This window comes from Balaenoptera ricei, chromosome 4 (assembly GCF_028023285.1).
Source record: "Balaenoptera ricei isolate mBalRic1 chromosome 4, mBalRic1.hap2, whole genome shotgun sequence".
NCBI classification, from domain to species: Eukaryota; Metazoa; Chordata; class Mammalia; order Artiodactyla; family Balaenopteridae; genus Balaenoptera; species Balaenoptera ricei.
In genome coordinates this window covers 100,599,162-100,618,484 of record NC_082642.1, presented here as the reverse complement: position 1 = coordinate 100,618,484, position 19,323 = coordinate 100,599,162, and the positions used below count along the sequence as shown (strand labels likewise).

The 19,323-nt window shown below is 39.6% G+C and overlaps 1 protein-coding gene across 22 annotated transcripts in view; it reads right to left on the bottom strand.

Moving 5' to 3' along the window:
- Positions 1-19,323, bottom strand: part of ZBTB20 (zinc finger and BTB domain containing 20) — a 784,241-nt gene that overhangs the window by 271,034 nt on the left and 493,884 nt on the right. Inside the window, exon 1 of one of the 22 annotated variants that reach the window (XM_059921090.1) lies at positions 15,533-15,591. The exons of 17 other annotated variants lie outside the window; for them this stretch is intronic. The gene's annotated coding sequence lies outside the window, so the exon portion shown is untranslated. Of the gene's footprint in view, positions 1-12,311; positions 12,361-14,780; positions 14,863-15,532; positions 15,592-19,323 lie in introns of those variants that run through there. 4 more of the 22 variants (XM_059921095.1, XM_059921089.1, XM_059921087.1 and 1 more) reach the window with 4 other exon arrangements.

The following is a 19,323-nucleotide window of genomic DNA, read 5'->3' as shown; positions in this document are numbered from 1 at the left end:
CCAAGGTCACTCCATGGAAGTTTCTGATTCTCTAGGTCTGGTGGCAGGAGGGAGGACCCAGACAAGTGCATATTTCACATGTAACCCTGATGATTCTTAGGATCAGGGATGTTTGGGAAACACTGTCCTAGAGAAACCTTTGCCACAGCATCTAGAAAATTCTTTGTTCCTAATGAATTGTCCCATTTCAGCATTTCTGTTGTGCCTTTTAAGCAGGTGCAGACTCTCATAGCAAGCCATGAACTTACATGTTCATTTAACATGACTTTGATACACATACTGAGTTTTAGGGCTTTTAGTGATAGCAAAAGGTCAAATGGGGTTCTTACCTAGCTCACTTTCACAGAAGCAGCAACCTATAACTCCCAATTACCAATCCCTAATTTATTTTTTTTTAAAAAGCCTTTGCTCAGGCAACATACTTTAATTGAATACAGGATTCCTTTTTTCCATTTTCATTTCACTGTCTGTTGATCTAGTTGATCAAATTACTAATTTCTACCCTACTGAAGGTGATCTTCAGAAAAATCAGTTTGCCTTTGTTGCACAGTAGAGATAGTAAGAAGAATAATAAGAGGAAAGCATACCAAATAAAAATAACTAGGAAAACAAAGCTCTACCTTTGAACCCAGTCCGTCTCCTATTCAATGAAATATCTGTCTTATACCTTTTTGACATATAGAAATAAGCCCTTTTCACATCATCTCACCTCTCTTTGACAAGACAGTCTCTTTCTTTCCAAATTCTGTCTGAGACAAAACTCTCCTGCTTTCCCATCTACCTTTTAGAAAGGCAAAATCAGGAAGCACTGTCTCAGATGAGCTCACTTCTTGTATCTTTCAGTCAGACTTTTATTAAATGGATACTACACAAACCAACCAAAAAACGAAAATACTCCTGTCACTTCTTTTGCAATAATGCCACAATCTTGAGGAAAATTGAATTTTAGGGGAAGAGAATGGTCCATGCCCTCTTATAAGCATGAGAGGAAGAACAATGACAAAAAAGAAGTCTGTTAATTGTGGTTGTACTGTAGTTATATTAAGAATTGCACAATTAATTTCCACTATCAAATTAAACTGGTAAACAGGCCTAGATTAAAAACACAAGTTTGCTCTGCTTGTTTTCTTCAGTTATATACAAAGTAATCATAAATTCACTTTGCCATCACTAGTGTGTTTTCACTTTGGGGGAGAAGTATCTTTTTCCTCACAAGGAATATTCATACTGAGACGGTAAAGACCACGGTCAATGATGTATATATTTGTAGGGGTGTGATAGCTGCTAAAGTAAGCACCTAGTTTAGTAGACTATTTCCATTAGAAGCCTGAAGCACAATAATTTTTTCCTACTGGGAGGGAGTGTGTCTCTTGAGTGGGACAGAGGCTGAGAGGCAGCCTGCAGCAGGAAATACACTTAACAGGCAGAATCCAGGAGGATCAGACAGCATCTGAAAGGCGTTAGAGATGGTGCCTGGAGATAGCAGAGATGTGTGTACTCTTGAGGCACGATTGAAAGACGATAGATGGTGGGTAACCATGGTTTTAAGAGTCCATCGTCACTGGCCACAACAACATTGGCAGTCAACATTTGCAAGGTCTCTATAATTATGTCAGTGACCAGAGCTAGCCTCCCAGGTTAGGCTGGAACAACAACTAACAAGCTGCCCCTAGCCTCCTTCAGGATTCAAATGATAAAGCCACAGCAATCACAGTGGCGGTGGTGGCAGCAAGAGCACGGCTTTGACCTGCAGTTCTTGCCCATCAAAGAGCTGTGCCCTGTCTGCTCCCACTGACAGGCAGATAAATACAGAGATCTGCTGGCAAGTACATATTTATGTGTAGCTACAGCTCCTTCATCCGGACCTATGGAGGATGCATAACAGCTTCCAGTGGTGTAACATATGCACCCACTAATGGGGTGAGACCCATTACTCACAAATGGGTGAAAAGAAGCCACAATATGCAGGTCTTAACCCTGGTTTGTGGGCAGAAGCCTGTCATTCCGTTGCAGGCCGATAGGTCTCCTATTCAGACAGTCCTTGTTTAATTTCCCAAACACCCTTCCTCTAAATGGTGCGCCACTCTACACTCTGCAGACAGACAGGTTTGACAAGCAGAGCCATCAATTTCACATTCCCTATGCCAACTGCTGGGGAAAGTTAGGCTTAGTAAGTACCTGGGATTGACTGGTTGGGGAGCCAAAAGAGTTCGTCACTTAGGAGGTATTTTCCGCATCAGAACTCAAGATGGAAACCTCATGGAGGGCTGTCCCTGTTCAAAATGCATGAAACCAAGAGAGTCCATAAACGCGTACTGGTGGTCTACTGTGGGGCATATGTTATGCTGAAACCAGAAGATAAACAGAAAAGCAAGGCATGGTCCTGTCTGGAAGGAGCTCTGAGCAGGCAAGAAAAGGCAGTCACTCGAATAGCCATAAGATAAAATGGGGCACTTGCCTTAGGAAGGAATCACAGCAATGTGCACACATGACTCTTGGCCAATAACAAGTTGAATATAGATGTGATATGCTGGTCAAATTGTTACCCTTCAAGAAATGTCAGAACTGTCCAAAGAAAAGGCTAACTGAGTGCATGACTGATAATGATGGCACACAGCAAAAGACAAGTTAATGAGTACTGTTTCTCACAACCAAGTACAAGAATACCCTTGCGGTCTCTGAGACCGTCCAGGAGTAAGACAGAGCTTGGGATGTCCCTGAAATCTCTGCTAGCATATAGTCTCTACTGAGGTTTCCTTTTGGTGTTGACCTGGTTTAAGTGAAGAAGGAAGGGAGAAAATGTAGAAGGGTTCTGTCGCTATTTCAGGAGTTAGATAGTGAGAGTTAAGAACTATATAGTTAAGAACACTCCTCCAGAATCTCTCCAGAGAGGATCAGCACTCTTTGATTTGCTAGATTTCCCACAGAGTCTTGCCTATCAGGAACTCATAAGTATGAACCCAAAGGAGTCTGTGTGTCCCCTGAGTTTATTCCCCAAGCAGTCAAACTTCGAGAGCATGTTACGTTGTTCAGGAATATAATATAATAAAGCTTCACTGATTAGAGGCTTGAGTAAGCCTGAGGGTCCATTCTCCATACTGACCCTGCCTTATAAGTAGTAATGGACTTCACTAAAATCAAATCAAAAGGCAAAAAGGATCCCACATTTAGGAGATACTTTCCATTTAAAGTTATGGTGGGGCTAGGGTTACGGTTGGCAGGAAAGAGACACAGAGAGTGCCGTTAATGTTTTTAGAAATGTCCCTTTTTTTTTATCTCCACAGTCATGACTGTATCTGAATTTTGGTTGCTCTGCATCTGAATGATTGCAATTACGTCTCAGCTAGAGGCATCTCGGACTAGTCTCAACCCCCTCAAACCACCCTGCACACTATAGCCAGGTTAACTCTTAAAACACCACTTTCATTATTTTTGCTTGCCTCTCTAAAACATGTCAGTTATTCAGCAAACCCTTACTGAGTTCTAACTGTATGCCAGCTATTGTTCTCATCACCCACATAAAATAAATTTTGGACTCCACCTGCCTTTCCAAATTCATGTCCTAATCTTCACGAACGTGGATCTTATTTCCAATTTCATTACTTCCTGTATGCATCAACTTCACTCCCATTGCTGTGCCTTCTTTCAGGTTAAAATTTTTCTTCGTTCTCCCTACTTCTCTGTTATCTGGTATCACAGCACTGCATGCCATCTTCCCTTCTCTCCAAAAGACCCTTTTTTCCTTTATCCTTCAACGCCTAGCTTTTACATCCTCAGCTAAAGTTCTCCCTCTGCTATCAAGCCTCCCATATACCATTAGAAACCTCCCTGATGTGAATTCTTGCAGCACTCACTGACTTTCTTTACTGCTCATTTTGGTGCATAATAACAGGCTAGTGATTTCCACCTAATTAGTTTTAGGACCTAATTACTAATCTCTGCAACAAGACTATACAAACTAGAAGCTCCTTGTAAGCAGGTATTGTCTCTGATAATAGTAACACTGATAATAGTAACCCTGTTAACTATTGTGAGAAATACTAATTAAGTTTAGTATCATACTTGTTTCTAAATTTAAATTGTACCTCTTCTTTAAAAAAATTTTTTCTCTCCTTTTTATGAGTCCCTTCCCAAAAAAAGTGACAATAAGAGGAACACAATAAATATGTCAAAATGTAATGGTGAATGGTGCTTACCAGCTGCAACGATGTTGGATTTTGCTGTTAGTTTCTCTCCCTTTTACATGTGATATTTACTATTAGATGTACTCTACACTAATGCCAACATTGCTCAATTAAATTTTACATTAATTAAGTTTGTTAGCATCAGCCTAGGGGTGGAGCAGGTATAGGGCAACTGAGACCAGGTTCAGGATATCAGATCTCTGACATTTATCAAGGGACTAAGATAAGGACCATCGTGGAGGCATAACAAATGGTACAACACGTGGTCTGCCAAGGTGGTTGAATGCTGTTTCTTACAGATAGGGCTTGATATCAGCTTTCACTTACTATTGATGTAAGCGTATTTTTCTCAAAATATAATAAATATACAAAAGGGTGTGTGAAACACATGATATGAAGATCAAAATCAAGGTTAGAACCAAGGGTATCAGATTAAAATACAAATGGATAATAATCACTTATAAGATTAAAGTTCAGATTTCAAATGGGAAGAAGGTATAGGCAGAGGCATAAAGAACACAGTTCTAAGGATAGTGTCAATGGTTCCACAAAGGAAAAGATGAGGCAGATAGGAGGGCAGGCCTACTATAGTGACTGGATATCAGTACTGAGAGTTTCAAATCAGGCAAGAGGAGAAAAATAACTAGCAGAATCTGGACTAGAAGACAGAATAATAACTAGGGTTAGTGAATGCAGTGGCCTAGATAAACAATGAGGTTAACATTTAGAACAACAGGTAGCCAGCACTAGGACCAAAGTGAAGATGGCGAAAATAGAACATTCATTCATTCATTCATTCATTCATTTACTGCACATTTATTTACTGAGCTGAAACTATAATGGTGAACCCATCTATAGATTTGGACTAGACCATGCTTAACAGAATTTATGATTTAGGAAGGTCTTAAGGGATGAGATGAGAACAACTAGAGTGAGTAATAGGCGTGAGGACCAGCCACTGCGTAATTCTGCATCAAGTACTTAAACCAGTGTGAAGGCTGAATTTAGTATCAAACCCACCTCATCCAAAGCATGGAGTCCTTATACGTTCTCTGCTTAGGAAGACCTTGAAATTAACATATAGGTGAAGCTTAAGCCCACAGCTGAGGTAAGGAAGCACTGTTAGGTGGATGGCGTGTGTGCATGTGTGTTTGTGTGTGTGTATGTGTGTGCATGCACACACATGTGTAGAAATTTTCCCAACAGGTATTAACCAAGACTCTATAGTTAGGAATAAGCGATGAAGAGGAGGATGATAATGGTGATTATAATAGCAGCTAATGTTTATTGAGTGCTTACTGTATATCAAGTATTGGTTTAATTATTTTACATTTATTAGATCATTTACTCCACATAGTAATTTTATGATGAAGGTATCATTATCATCCCCATTTTATATATTAAGAAACTAAGGCACAAGAATTTAATAGCTCTCCTAGGGTCATATAGCTAGTAAGTGGCAGAGCCCAGAGAGTCTGCCCTCTTAATCACTCTGCTGTGCTGCCTAAATCCAGGAAAACAATAGGAGAGTTGTACTTCTTCATGACGGAGCTTATCTATGTCTACATAATCTCTCTCTTTTTTTTTTTTTTTACCTTCCCATGGATATAAATGGTTTGAGGATACTCTCACTAGAGCAGTATCGCTTCTCAGAAATGTGACAATGGCATATTATGTTGTTCAGGAATATAATGAAAATATCATGGTAACAGATGAGAGAGATTCAGCTTTTATAGACTTTAATTTTTAATTATACTATTTAAGCAATAAAGAAATAGTGTGATGAAGCAGTAGAACAATAGTCAGGCTAATATGGAAAGTAAAAACTTCAGTCTCAGCCATTAATTGTGGGTCCAGCTATCTACCTCTCCATCCTCCATTCCTCTACAGGGTGATATAAGGGTTAGTAAGATCACCGAAAACACATTTACCTTATGAGGAGTCATAAGTTCTATTACTATTGTGGTTTTCTGAACCATGATAATCCTGCTGGGATTTTTGTATTTAAGACAGTACGTAGATAGATGATTCCCTAGCCCAGGAAAGAGAGTGACCAAATAAAATGTCAGCCACAAGGACTGAATAAGTTTAAACTCCGGGGTCTAATTTTGTAGTGGCCTCTCTGGACAAAGTTGATAGTTGATGTAGGGGCACAAACGTTTTCATTAAAAACCAAAGAGAAACATACACAGCTTTGAATCTTTCCTTGTTGGTCTCCTGGATTCAATTCCAAAGCATCATCTAATAAACACAATTTGACAATTTGCAATTTTATTTAAATTTATTTTCTTCAGAATATAAACATTCAAGTCAATTATTATGGCTTCCAATTTTCAGCTTGACTATATCTCAGGACAGAATGGACCCTTTAGACGTCTAGGGAATCACTTTTGTGGGGCATTGTATAATCTGTACCTTACTGGATACTATTCTAAGACTATCCAGTACTAGTATTTTCACAAGAGATCATGGGTCAAGGCAAAGAGAGGAAAGAATGGGGCAAACACTTACAAGCTGTAAACTCTGATGTACAGGTAAGTTTAAAGGTCCCAACTTTTCTAGCCTCAACATGCTGGAAGACTCTGACCTTAAACAGAAATAGAGAATGTCTTCAACCAGGAACACAAGAACACCTATATTCTGAACTTGCTGGGGAGTTTCTGGCCCCTTTTAACATTTGACCTTCAATGAATAATATAACTGCTTTTAGCCCTTAGCCTATACCAGCTGCAAAGGTGACAGGTACCTGTCATATTTTAGGATGGCTTATCACCTCAGCCCCTGGAGTGATTTGAGTACTTATAGACACAAAGATAGAAACATAAAACACATATGTATAGGCAGGGGTCCCTCGGAGGTGGCGATTAGGACTAGGCAGTAATTTTAGCTTGAAGTTCCTATGACTTAAATAGCCACTTGAGCTCTGCTCTTGCAGTTTACGATGTCAATAGAACCCCTAAATGAAATTACAGCCTTCTGATACACAGCAGGATATCCTTTCTTTGCCATGCAATGTACACGGCCAGGAGAAATTGCTCTGTATATGGAGTTTCACTAAAGCAGAATTTATCATAAGGCTGCTCTGCTAAAATATCATTATGCTGTTATTCACTGGATAACACATCTAATGACTCGGGGTGCACTTGATAGCCATGTTTCAGTGAACACAGACGCACGCCCTGATGTGAACTGGGCACTCCAGTGCTTCAAAGCGCTATCGATTTCAATTCTACCATAATTTACACCTGGCTTGTTTTGCCGATAGCTTGAACCCATGCTAACACCGGAACATACACATACAAGTATTAGAGAAATCAGAAATGAACGGTATGGCGACATGCATGCAGCAAACTTTCCAGGATTCTGCCTTTATAATCTCCCTTAATGCTAATTAAATATTCTGTACTACTTTCTCTGTTATGCTTGGACATTTCCTCTGTTAGCACTGTCCATGGTTGGTGGTGATAGTAACCTCTTATATTTTTACAAACTGTGGGTGCTTTCAGGGCAGGATCTGGGTAGTAGTCATCTTGGTTCCTCCACAATCTAGCACAACGGCTGGCACATAATAGTTGCTCAGAATAATCTTCTCTAAGACTCCTCTTTCTCTCTCTGTGCCATAAATGTGCTTTACTCCAAGGATCTGCTCCCTTTTGCTTTCTGTCAATAAATTTTCCTTGAGAAAAGTCCACGCTGTAATTTTAACTATTATCCTGAAGCTGACGACTCAGATGATTGCCAAACTCATCTCTATCGCTGACCTATCTCCAGCTTTCCTAACTAAATCCAACAGCCTGCCAGGCATCAGTCTGGATAATTCCCCAACATCTCAAAATTAACACATTCAAAAGCAAATTTATCATCTTCCCCCAGCCTACAAAACCCATTCCTCCTCCTCATAGCTTTACTTGCTTAGTTGTATAAGGCAGAAGAAACCTGGGAGCAATCCAAAACTCCCCCTCTTGATGCCCAGCCCAAAGGTTATTAAGTTGTGTCCATTCTGCCTCTTATCTCTCGAACGTGTCTCTTCCGCCCTATTCCCAAAGTTATTGTCCTAGTTCAGAGCTTCATTGTGTTCTGTCTGAACAATTTTAGTTGCCTCCTAACTCATTTTTCTGTCTCTATTCTCCCATTCCTCCAATCTATCCTCCACCCTGCTGCCAGAGTGATCTTCTGTAACACAATTTGATCATTAACCTTCTCTACTTAAAACCTTTCAATGGCTCCCCAAATGCCCCGAGATGAAGTTAAAACATCTTTGCATGGCAGTCAAGGCCCATCATGATTGTTCCCTGCCTACATCTATAGCATCATTTCTCCACACTCCTCTATTGAACATTAGCGATCCTTGTTCCCCAACTCTGCTATGCTATTTCCTATTTAAGTGTCTTTGCCCCTTCTGGTCCTCTTACTGAATGTTCTTCCTCCCTCTGACCATCTGGGAAAATCCTTCAAGGCCCAGAAGGGACTTATTAGCTCTTTTATGAAGCTCTCCCTGACCCTCTGCCGCAAGGTGCATTCGGGTAAAACATTCACTGTTTTGTGCCTCCGAGGTTCCTTGAGCATCCTCCAGTTACGATACTTAGCATATGCCATTATCCCTGCTTGCTTCCCTATCTGTCTGTCTACCAACGAGCAACTTGAGGTCACGTCTTTTCATCTCTGTATTGTCAGTGACAAAGCCAAAACCTTCACAACAGCATATAAAGGCCCACGTGCTCGGGCCCCCACTGCCTTCCCTGTCACATCTACCATCCCCCTGCTTGCCCACTCTGATCCTGCACACAGACTTCCTTGTTACCCCTCAGACTTGCCTGATACAACTCCATTTCTGTCCAGGGCCTTTGCACTTGGTAGTTCCAGGCCAGAAATGCCTTTGCCTAGATATCCACAAAACTTGCTTCTTTATCTTTTTCAGATGTTGTCCCCTTAGTGAGGCATTCCGTTTCTACCCAGTTTGAAATTGCAACCTTACTCCTGACACACACGCACATATACACACACACACACACTCTCTCTCTGTCTCTGTCTCTCTTTCTTATTTCACTTTTCTCCACAGCACTTATCACTACCTAACATACTATATATTTTACATATGTACCTGTTTGTCATCTTTCTCCCCTGCCTAAAACGTAAGTATTTTGAGAATAGAGACTCCTGTTTGTTTTGTTTACTGTAGTATCCTCAGCCCTTAGAAAAGTGCTAGGTGCATAGTATGTGCTCCTTAATAAATATTTGTTAATAAATGAATCAAGCTTTAGCTTCTAGAATAATATCTGACACAGAATATGGTTCAAAAATGTTTCCTGCATTAATAAATAAATGAGTGAATGAATGAATGTTAAATCCATGTTTAATGAATGTAATGAAGAGACAGTCTTTGTAATCTGATCCTCATAACAATGCTGGTAAATAAGTCAAATGGGTACTATTATCCTCATTAGACAAATGAAATAGATGAATAAGGATAGGAGCCTAAGTTAAGGCAATATGGGTAGTTTAAGGTTTGCTACTCTTTTAACTCACTGTTAAAAGGAAGAGACATTTTTCTGCATTCTGTTTATGATGCACGTCTAACATTTATTACACTATTTTGGTTCCTTTTGACTAGGAAGGCAATTAACAGGAGATGCAAGGTGCTAACACTTTTTATTACAATTTGTGTCTTTCCTTATTAGGTGCTTTTCATAAAAACAGATCCTTTTCTTTCATTTTCAAAAGTGGATTAGGCACTCATACAATTTTGCCCCTCAGAGTGGTTTGAACATGACTGCCCAAGAGGACATCATGCTACAAATCCTGCCAGAATGAACTGGAAGGTGAGTGTGGCATTTGCAGCTTGAGAATGAACAGGTTGTTTGGTGCCAAGTTTGCGCTAATGGAGATGTCCTCTACGTGTTAACACTCAAAGGAGAACACATTCAACAACAAAACATTTCAGTTTTTGGCATGTCTATGGAGAGTTAACTTTCCATTGTTCAAGGGTTAATTATCCGTTATGTGAATCACTCCTTTTTCTCCCTCTGGCTGCTTACATCTAGGAATTCAGTTTACTGGAGGATAAATAGGAAAAATAAAAAGAGATGGAAATCAAACTAGTACATATCATTTATATATATTAGAAGCTCTAGAAAAGAATTCAGTGTAGGAGACAGAATTAGATGTAGTTTGGGGATTGCCAAGTTGATTGACCATTGATTGACAGTTGATAACAGATATAATTAAATTTCACGAAATATTTTGGCTTCTTTTAATTATTGTTTATTAGGGTCAGCTTGTAGTAATATGAAGTTAGTCTCCGGATGTTATTCGTGTCAGCAGGGTACCATTTAGGGTGTTGGAATGGGCCCCTCTCCTCCGATGTGTCCAGAGCACCAAATGTGCCTTAGTGTGCTCCAGCTTACTGACTGAGGAAGCACCAAGACATCCCACCAATTTCTTTACTTATTCATGAGAAACAACTGCCCTTGGCTATTTTCAGCTATTATTTGCCTAAAACAGGGCATTTAATTAGTGCCTGTTAAGATCGTGGAAATGATTTGGCTGCCTGTCCTCTTGCCCCTCTCTTTATTGTGCTGTCTGTCTGCCCCACCCCTCTCCTGTCTAGTTCATGGGCATTCATAGCTAGTCTTCGTGCCTTTCCACACCTGACATCAGCCTGAGCTCCTTAGATGCTGAGTTTGAGGAAAGGAAGAACCACTGACTGACTGTAAGCAAGTACTGACAAGCTGGAGGAGCCTTTGGTCAATATGATACATTAGAGGCCAGTCTGGTACTTTCAGACTGCAGGAGCAGACCAACCTGGGTATTTGGCCCCCTCATGAGTCCTGGAAAATGAATGGAACCACTGCAAGCTCAAGACTCCATGTCCCATCAGAAATCACCTGGGCATTGTGGAGATTAGAAAAGCTACCTTGGCAAACGACTGGAGTTGCTGTCAGCTAGCTGGAAGATCTAATATGAGAGTTTAACGGATTCAGATATAGAAGAATCTGTTGATTTGTTTTCTGGATGTATTTCTTCCTTACGATAAGCAATACGTACTCAATGTCAATGCACTGCCATATAGATATCATCCGTCCATTCATCCATTCATTCATTCATCACATATTCATTGATCCTCCATTCAGATTAAGGTAATTTGACATTGGTTGGAAGGGAGATAAATAAACATAAAATGTAGTACCTTTCCTCTAACCACGTGTAGTTTCATACATATAAAAAAACTTCAATTCAAAGCAGTACATGATAAGTGTCAAACAAAAGCTACCGATTTTTAAAATGCAATTAATGTCAGAAGGGGAAGTTCACTTTTAATCTGGGTTATTATGGAAAGCTTCAAAGAAAAGTGTGACTTCACAAGAATATGTCTTGGCTGGTTATCTTGAAAAGGTATTTGGGAAATTATAGTTGCTGATGCTGATATGTAAATACAGCATCAAAGTATTTAATGTACAACTAAGTAGCCGAGAAACTAGAATAAACTGGGTCATTTGTATATAAATTCATTCTTACAAAATAAAGTGAATCATTAAATATATTCTCAATTTTCAGATAATTAAAAGCAATTTAATTTCTTTCTACTTCATTTTAAACTACTTTATACATATAGCAATTAATATTTTGAAGTCGTACATAAATAGAATTTAGGCTCATAATCTAACATGTATGTTCTATGAAGGATAAGTACCAATCTTATCAGCTAACCAAATCTTATCTTTTGCAGATATTGTTCATAAATATTTGTGTAAAATTTCTGTGTTGTCAGTGTGATAAAATGTCAACTACATTTCACTTACGGTTGATTTGCAAAATGTTTGATTGAATTCAAAGGCAAGTAAGCCTAGCTAGGATTTGGTTATATTTTTAATAGTTGAATATAGGTATGTGATTATGCATAAGATAACATACATATACAATCACATGATATAATGAATCAACGCCTTCGTCCTAACGTTTAAAGATATGTATCTTTTGAAAGGAATCGCATAAATTCAAAAAGCATTTCTATATAAATAAGAAAGAATAATTTCTTACTGGGGCAATAATAATTCTGTTATTTAGCAATGTCATTTGTGTCTCTTTGTGACTGCCTAATTAAATAAATATAACATAGGAAGTACTTACAGCAAAAATGCACATGCAAGATAATATACATTTTATAACGTGCATCCTCTGAAATGAAATAAAAATTTGGGGGATCAGCACTGGAAAACTGAATTATTGATAGTACACTATGAAGGTTTATAAGATAGGTTTTGAAAAGATCAGGTAACCATTTACAACCATTTAAATGGAAAGAAACACATCATTATCTGGCCTTTTTGTCGAAGGTGTACTGATCAAATTCTGACTTAAATACTCCAACTTAGCCATAGAATTCTTTCTTCCACAGCCATGTGGAACTCCAGATCTTGGCAACAATGAGGACAATTTCTCTGTCAGGTTATATTTTTAAAATGTCATCTCTTGGGATGTACTCTTAGATATTTGTGTTTACCTGTTTTCTGCTTAAAGATGCTCATAAAATTTCATATACAGGCTACAGGATTCCAATAATAAAATATTTTCTAAGTATTAGATATACAGCTTGCCCTCAGTGCAGTCCTAATAGACATCATCCCTACCAGAGATGAACAGACAATTCTCCCAGCAGTCTGTGCAGCCTAAGTGTTAACTGAGGAAGGCACAACCTAACGTAGGTCTTGGTGGTAACGGGGTAAAACTAGTTACATTTTTTTATATCAAACTTTAAAAAAATTTTAACACTATTTTCCCTTTCAACTTCTTTCTTTTGAAAAAAAGAATTAATGGAAAATCCCCAAGAAACATTATACATACAAGTAGTATGGTCATAACTAACATGGCCTAACTGAAATAGGCAAGTTTTCCATTATATACCATTAAACTTTCAGCACACTGGTCCTAATAAAACTCTGGGACTGCTTCCTATCACATTGACAGCTCAGGAATTTGATGTGCCTCACAAACTATAGGAATTGTGAAAGGAAGCTGCCTCTTTGTTCTAGAGGTCACTGACAGACCCTGATGAGGCTGTAGCAGGGGTCAGTCTCTGTAGGGACCACAGGGATAAACGAGCATGCGTGAGTTCAATGGTTAAGAATCTGAATCGCCCAGAGTAGCAAACAAAATTCCAAAGCCAAGTATCACTGTAATATGCTGGATGACTGTACCAGCTTGGACAAGAGTACACACAACAGGCACACAGAATACACATCTGGTTAAATGTAAAATCAACTATTGCTAAAGCATTTTCAACTTTTAGGAGGAATCTACTGGCAATGTGTTAATAGCAAGGAAAACTAAAACAATAAAATAGCATCTCTTTCCAAATATTTAAGAACATCGAGTAAGTGCCCCTTAGGCTGGGTTGTGGTTCTTGGAAGTTTTAGCCTATGAGAACCATATTGGGGACTTCAAAGACTCCTCCCTCTCTCCAAAGAGCAATTCACTTCAGATGCTGCCACACAGTCAAATGCTTTTATGGCCACCATGTTTTTTTGTTTTCTGTTTTTTCCACTCTTAATATTTTGGAACATGCTGGATTCTTGAAATTGGAAGGAAGACAAGAAAACACAGTAAGATCAAATACCTCTGAAAGAGCAACGAAGTAGGGACCTGATGGTAAAAGACAAATACACATTCCAACCGAAACTCCACTTCCAGGGAAGAGTGTGAATTATTAACAAGGACACGGAAGGCATGTATTGGCACCAAAAGCTGGTCTGTTGACTCCTCTGCTAGTCTCATATCAGACAGCATGCAACCACCCCCATTTCATTCCTTCGACAACTTCCCAGAGCACACTCAATCAGAATCTCTTATATTGAGGACAATACTATATTTGGGTTTAACACTGTGAGGACAGTCATCTAGTTTTCCTCGGTCACAATGATAAATTTCCCTGGAACCAAATAAGGATTCTCCTTGCATTCTTCTGTTTGATATCATGAATGCAGAAGAATAAAGGAGAGGGTATGACAAATAATATTTTCCAAAGGTCGGGTGGAGGGAGTTTCCCTAACATTTAAAAACAGCCAGTTCTTAGCAAAGTGATCTTTAGAAGAACAGTATTAACAATATTCTTCTGCTATGCGTCCACTTCTCTTTCTTGCTTAGCTGGGTACGTTATGTATTCTGAGCATAATGTAAATGTGCAGAAGAGAGATGCATGAAAAGTTGGTAGAGAGAAACTCCAAACAAACCATGAATCCCACTTTCACTTCCCCCTCCTACCACCCCGACTACTACCTCCCAGCTGCACTCACTCACCTATCTCCCTCCTCCCACAAGCATGTTTGCCAGGCCTGCCAAGGCTGACATCCATCGGTGGCAGCATGAAACCTAAGCCTGCAGGCTCCTCCTGAGCACAGACTCAAGGCTCAGCCATTGTCCATAGAGTGCTCTCAGCTGTGCACAGTAAAATCTTCATCAGGCCGTTGGATTGTTTGGTAGCTTTTTAAAAAAACTGCATTCTTTTTTTCCTTTTGAAAAACACTCGTTATTTCCTGACTGCCTCAGAGACACCAAGAATAGAATCCTTGACACATCAAATTCTGGAACCTCACCACTCACCAGGACTATGGTTCCTGATCCAAGGAGTATCGACTGAGAATCAGCACAGCCTCTTGAGAGTGTCCAGGCCTGGCTGCTAAGCTCCCTGCTCTGATTAGTTTGTCAAGTTCACAGTGTTCCAGAGTGCTGAAGCACAGAAATTAGGGAGGGGAGGTGGAAGGAAAATCACTGGAGCCTCTTACGATCTAACTTCTACTAACTGAGAGGAAATGTCTTATAAATAAACAACAGCAAGAGAAACAAAAAAAAAAAAAAAGGAAAAAAAGCCCATCCCGTCCTGCCAGAGGAATGTTCATTATTGTCTCCCGACGGAAAACTTTACACCACACCAGAATGCAGCCATGTCTCCTGAAACTACCTCCCTCAAAACAGAAAGAAAAAGAGAATCAGAAAGAAAAGGAGAACAAAAAAAGATTTTTTTTTCATTTCCTTGAATTCTGTTGGGAAGTTCATGTCAGTTCCCAGTAGACAAACTAAGCAGTTCCAACAGTGTCACTGCTCTAGGATTTCTTGTGGAGGCTGCTTATTAGCAAAATTTCATTTCTGCCCAGATCATTGCTGTGCCATCCAGACATTTTCAGAAGGGAAGTTCAGGGAAGGGGTGGGGGGAGGGTGCGATTGTGGAGGAGAGGAAGGAGAGGACAAAGGAACATTCCTGATGAACCGGAATGCCCTAGACACGGCCAGCTCCACCCGCCACCCCACTACTGCTTGTTGAGGACTTGGTGATGCAGTGTGTTTAATCTACTTACTCTTTCTGCTCGGGAGGCTGAGGTTCCTACATTTCCAGCTCATGCTGGACTGTACCGTAAGCAACAAGTGAAATGAGTTCAGTGATCTCATTCTAGTCCTTCGACTCCTGTCCACATCGCTAAGCGACTGCACAGCTTGGCACAGGCCAGGATGAGTCAGCAGTCTCTGGTCATGAGAGGCCAGGCCTGGAATAGCAGGGGGGGTTTAGGTCAGAAGCAAAATGAAGCAGAAAGGCGGTCTAGATGGCAGGGCTCAGCTCCGCAATTCACGGAGATACTGCAGGTCAAAATGAAAGAGCCTCATCAGCTCTGGGGTGAAGATTGTAGGAGTGTACAAAAAAGGAGCAGCAAGGGAAAAACTTAGAACAGCTGCCTACCAAACATAGCAAGAACAAATTAGAGTACCACAGACAGAAAAAGAGGGCACGGGTAGAGCCCTGGAGGAGAAAAGATGCTCATTAAGATCTCTGGAATACCTTTTTTTCCATGTGCTCCTGAACTTGATTTAAGAAACAGTGGTTACCTATACACTATCCTGGTATTTAGGTATTGCTTTCCCAGTTTGGTAAGTAGCAAAACAAACAAACAAAAGAAAAGCACTGCAGTAGAATAACAAGAGGAAGCCTCATGTTCCATAAAATAATGTAATTATAAGTAAAAGCCTAATATCTCAAAGATGTGCATTTGGGTCAATAGTGTCCTTGAATAGCCTGTAAAATCTGGTCACAAAATGGTTAAAGAGAAGCACTCCTTAAATTAAGCTTGGATGGCAGTAGAGAAGAACTAAGAGAAAAGAAAGACATAAGTTCAATGATGGAACACAGGGGAAATATGAAATTGTGTCTATATTTCTACCCAGTGGGGTCAGCATAGACCTCCAACAGCAAGTGACACTTCTAGTCAACAGGACTTTCAAACACCTCTTCCTGTGCAGTAGTACTGTCATAAGCAAGAGGAGAGGGAAAAGAAAACAGCCAGAGGAAAAAATCAGGTTCAACCTGAAAAATAAATCAGTAATAAACATTTTGTTTTGGAGGAGGCAAATCACCTGAATGAGCCAATGGATAAAGAAAAGACTTAGTGTATGAAACAAACTTAGAGGAACCATTTCTAGATAAGGAAACTGAGGTGGGGACAGAATTATCAGCAAATAGTGGTGATGGCCCCCAAATAAGGAAGAAAGCAACTTCAAAAGTCAGATGGGATGCAGCAAGAATGGCAGGGAAAAGAGAATACCATCAACAGAGCTGGGAAATGCTAGTGAAATATTTCTTTACAGTGCTTTGAACAGGACTAATAAGGACCCACCATATATTTCTAATTGTTATCCCTTAAGGACATACAGATGTGTAAGATGTGTAAAAAAATGTAAATTTTATTTAGTTTTCATTCCAGAGACCATTAAATCATCTCAACATGTCTTTGATAAACGCTTAACCTTGAGCAAATGAACTTTCTAGCCTCAGTTTTCTTTTCTTTGAAATGGAATATTATCACATTGAATTATTATAAGGACGGAATCAGTGTTTGTCAGTCCTTATCACAGTAGTATCTATCACAGGTTGAACACTCAATAAAGTGTTATTGTTTATATTTGATTATCATATCATCTTCATAAGTGCCAGTGAAAGAATCATTCCCAGTGTCGTTGCACTGTATTGAGTGGAACCAATACGAAGACTCTAGTAAAATCAGTTGAGCAACATTCCTCAGAGAATGTTGCCTTAGAAAGCTTGTTTCTATCTGGAGACGTTAAACATTATGCTTGAACACAGAGGATGTTAAAAGTCTATTATGTTAAAATCTTGATTTGGGGTATCTATGTTGTCAAAGCAGCTTGGAGCTTAATAGCATTCAGTAACTAGAGACCTAAAAAAGAAAAGAGGGATTTTTAGAAGCTTCTCCAAAAGCAACAGGATAAAAGTGCTATCGGCCTTGACCGCATGATGAGGGTTTTTTACCAAAGGGAAAACTTAGTCCAGTTGATCATCCCAGCCTAATTGATTAATTGTGGGTCTGACCATCTGGCTGATGAATGCTGACACCCAGCAGTGATTACTGTGAAACACAAATCCGGATGTGCTCTCCCTGATGCCTCCCACAATAATGGCAACGCTGAACTTAAGGTTAGTTTTTTCAGGCCTCTTGGCTCAGTCTCTTCATGGAACAGCAGTTGTGGCAGGGAATATTTTACTAGACCTGGTCAAGCATTATCTTCTCTTATTTCAGTTACCCACCCCTTTCCAACTCCACGCCTACCTGCTCCTGAGCCCTCTCTTGTATATAATCACTTTTCATGCAAAGCATTCCATCTGTAGTTTTCATCATACTGTCTGATTCTCTCATTTCCGGTTGCTCTATTCTGAAAAATATTCGATTGGTCTAAAAGACCTATACTGCTATATCACAGGGAATCCTACTGAAACATTTTTATCGTATCTTCTTTGCTACTGGTTTACTTCAAATTATCCTGTGCTTCCAAATAAAGAAAATTATTTCACCAAACTCATGAATCTGATTATAAGGCCCACATATGGCTCAAGTTCTTCATGAGGTTAATAGAATACAAGGGTTAACAGAAGATAATTTCTGTATCTTAAACCTACAACTGATCCTTAGTTAGGGTGTCCGTTGGAGAAGATTCTCCCCACAGGGACTCTGGAGCACATTTCAGTGCTAGAGAAAAAAGTCAGGCTCCCATAAATAACAGGAATCAATAGCAATGCCACCCACAAACCTATCAAGATAACCTGTACATGGGAGAATTCTCTAACCAAATCCAATTTGAATGCATAAATATAAACCCTGGAGAATTACAACCAAATTATTTTATTATTGTGGGAAGGCACAGGGGAGTAAACTGACATAAAATGTCTTGCAGAAAGTTGGCCAAAGAGTCACAATGAAGGAGAATCATCCATTTCCCCTCTCCTTTTCCCAGACTGACTTCCATCTCAGAATTCATCATTTTTCTTGCTCCCCACAGATGCTGAATTCTTCTATGTTCCAGGCTGGGTTAGTGTTAATTTTCGGTAGAGAATGGCAGTAGCATGCTGAACTACAGAGTTCCAGACTGGGAGTTGGGAAATGTTTTTGGCCTGACTGTCAGTAAACAACTATGTGTCTAGGGCAAGTCAAGTCCCTTAACTCCCCATGTCTCAGTGTCTTCATTGAAAAATGATAGGGTTGGACTGCCTGAACTCCATAGTCTCTGCCAACACTAAGATTCTATGGTTCTATAGCTCATTTCCTTTTTCTCTCTGGCACCAACTGCTCAACAACTCTGCTTATAGTCATTTCTCTGCTCTCAGTTACTGATGGAAAAATATCGCCTTCATTTACTAGCCGGTATTTGGTATTTGTAACCTTTCTCTCTTTTTTTGATGCTAGATATTTTGAGTCGTAAACATGAACATATCCAGATAGATGCTTTAAATTTGAAAGCATTTAAGGAGAATAGCTTTCCCATGTAGAAACATTTAGTGCAGCTCGGCATGGAGGAAGCCAGGCATCCAAAAGTGGAGCAAAGGGGCCAATTCACAAATGAGAGGAAGCCTTTCATAATAAGAGTCTCCAGACTCTTCAATTTAGATAAAGCTACCAAATTCCAACTACTTTTCCAATCAATCCCAGACACCCTCGCAGACACTTAGGACTATAAATTTGAGGACCAGCACTGGCAGTGATGCAGTTCTTATTTCACCTCCACCATGTATTGCCAAGTAGGATTTAGGATGGCACAGTAATAAGAGCCAAGAGGACAATCTGTCATTTATTTTCCTCCAAACTTT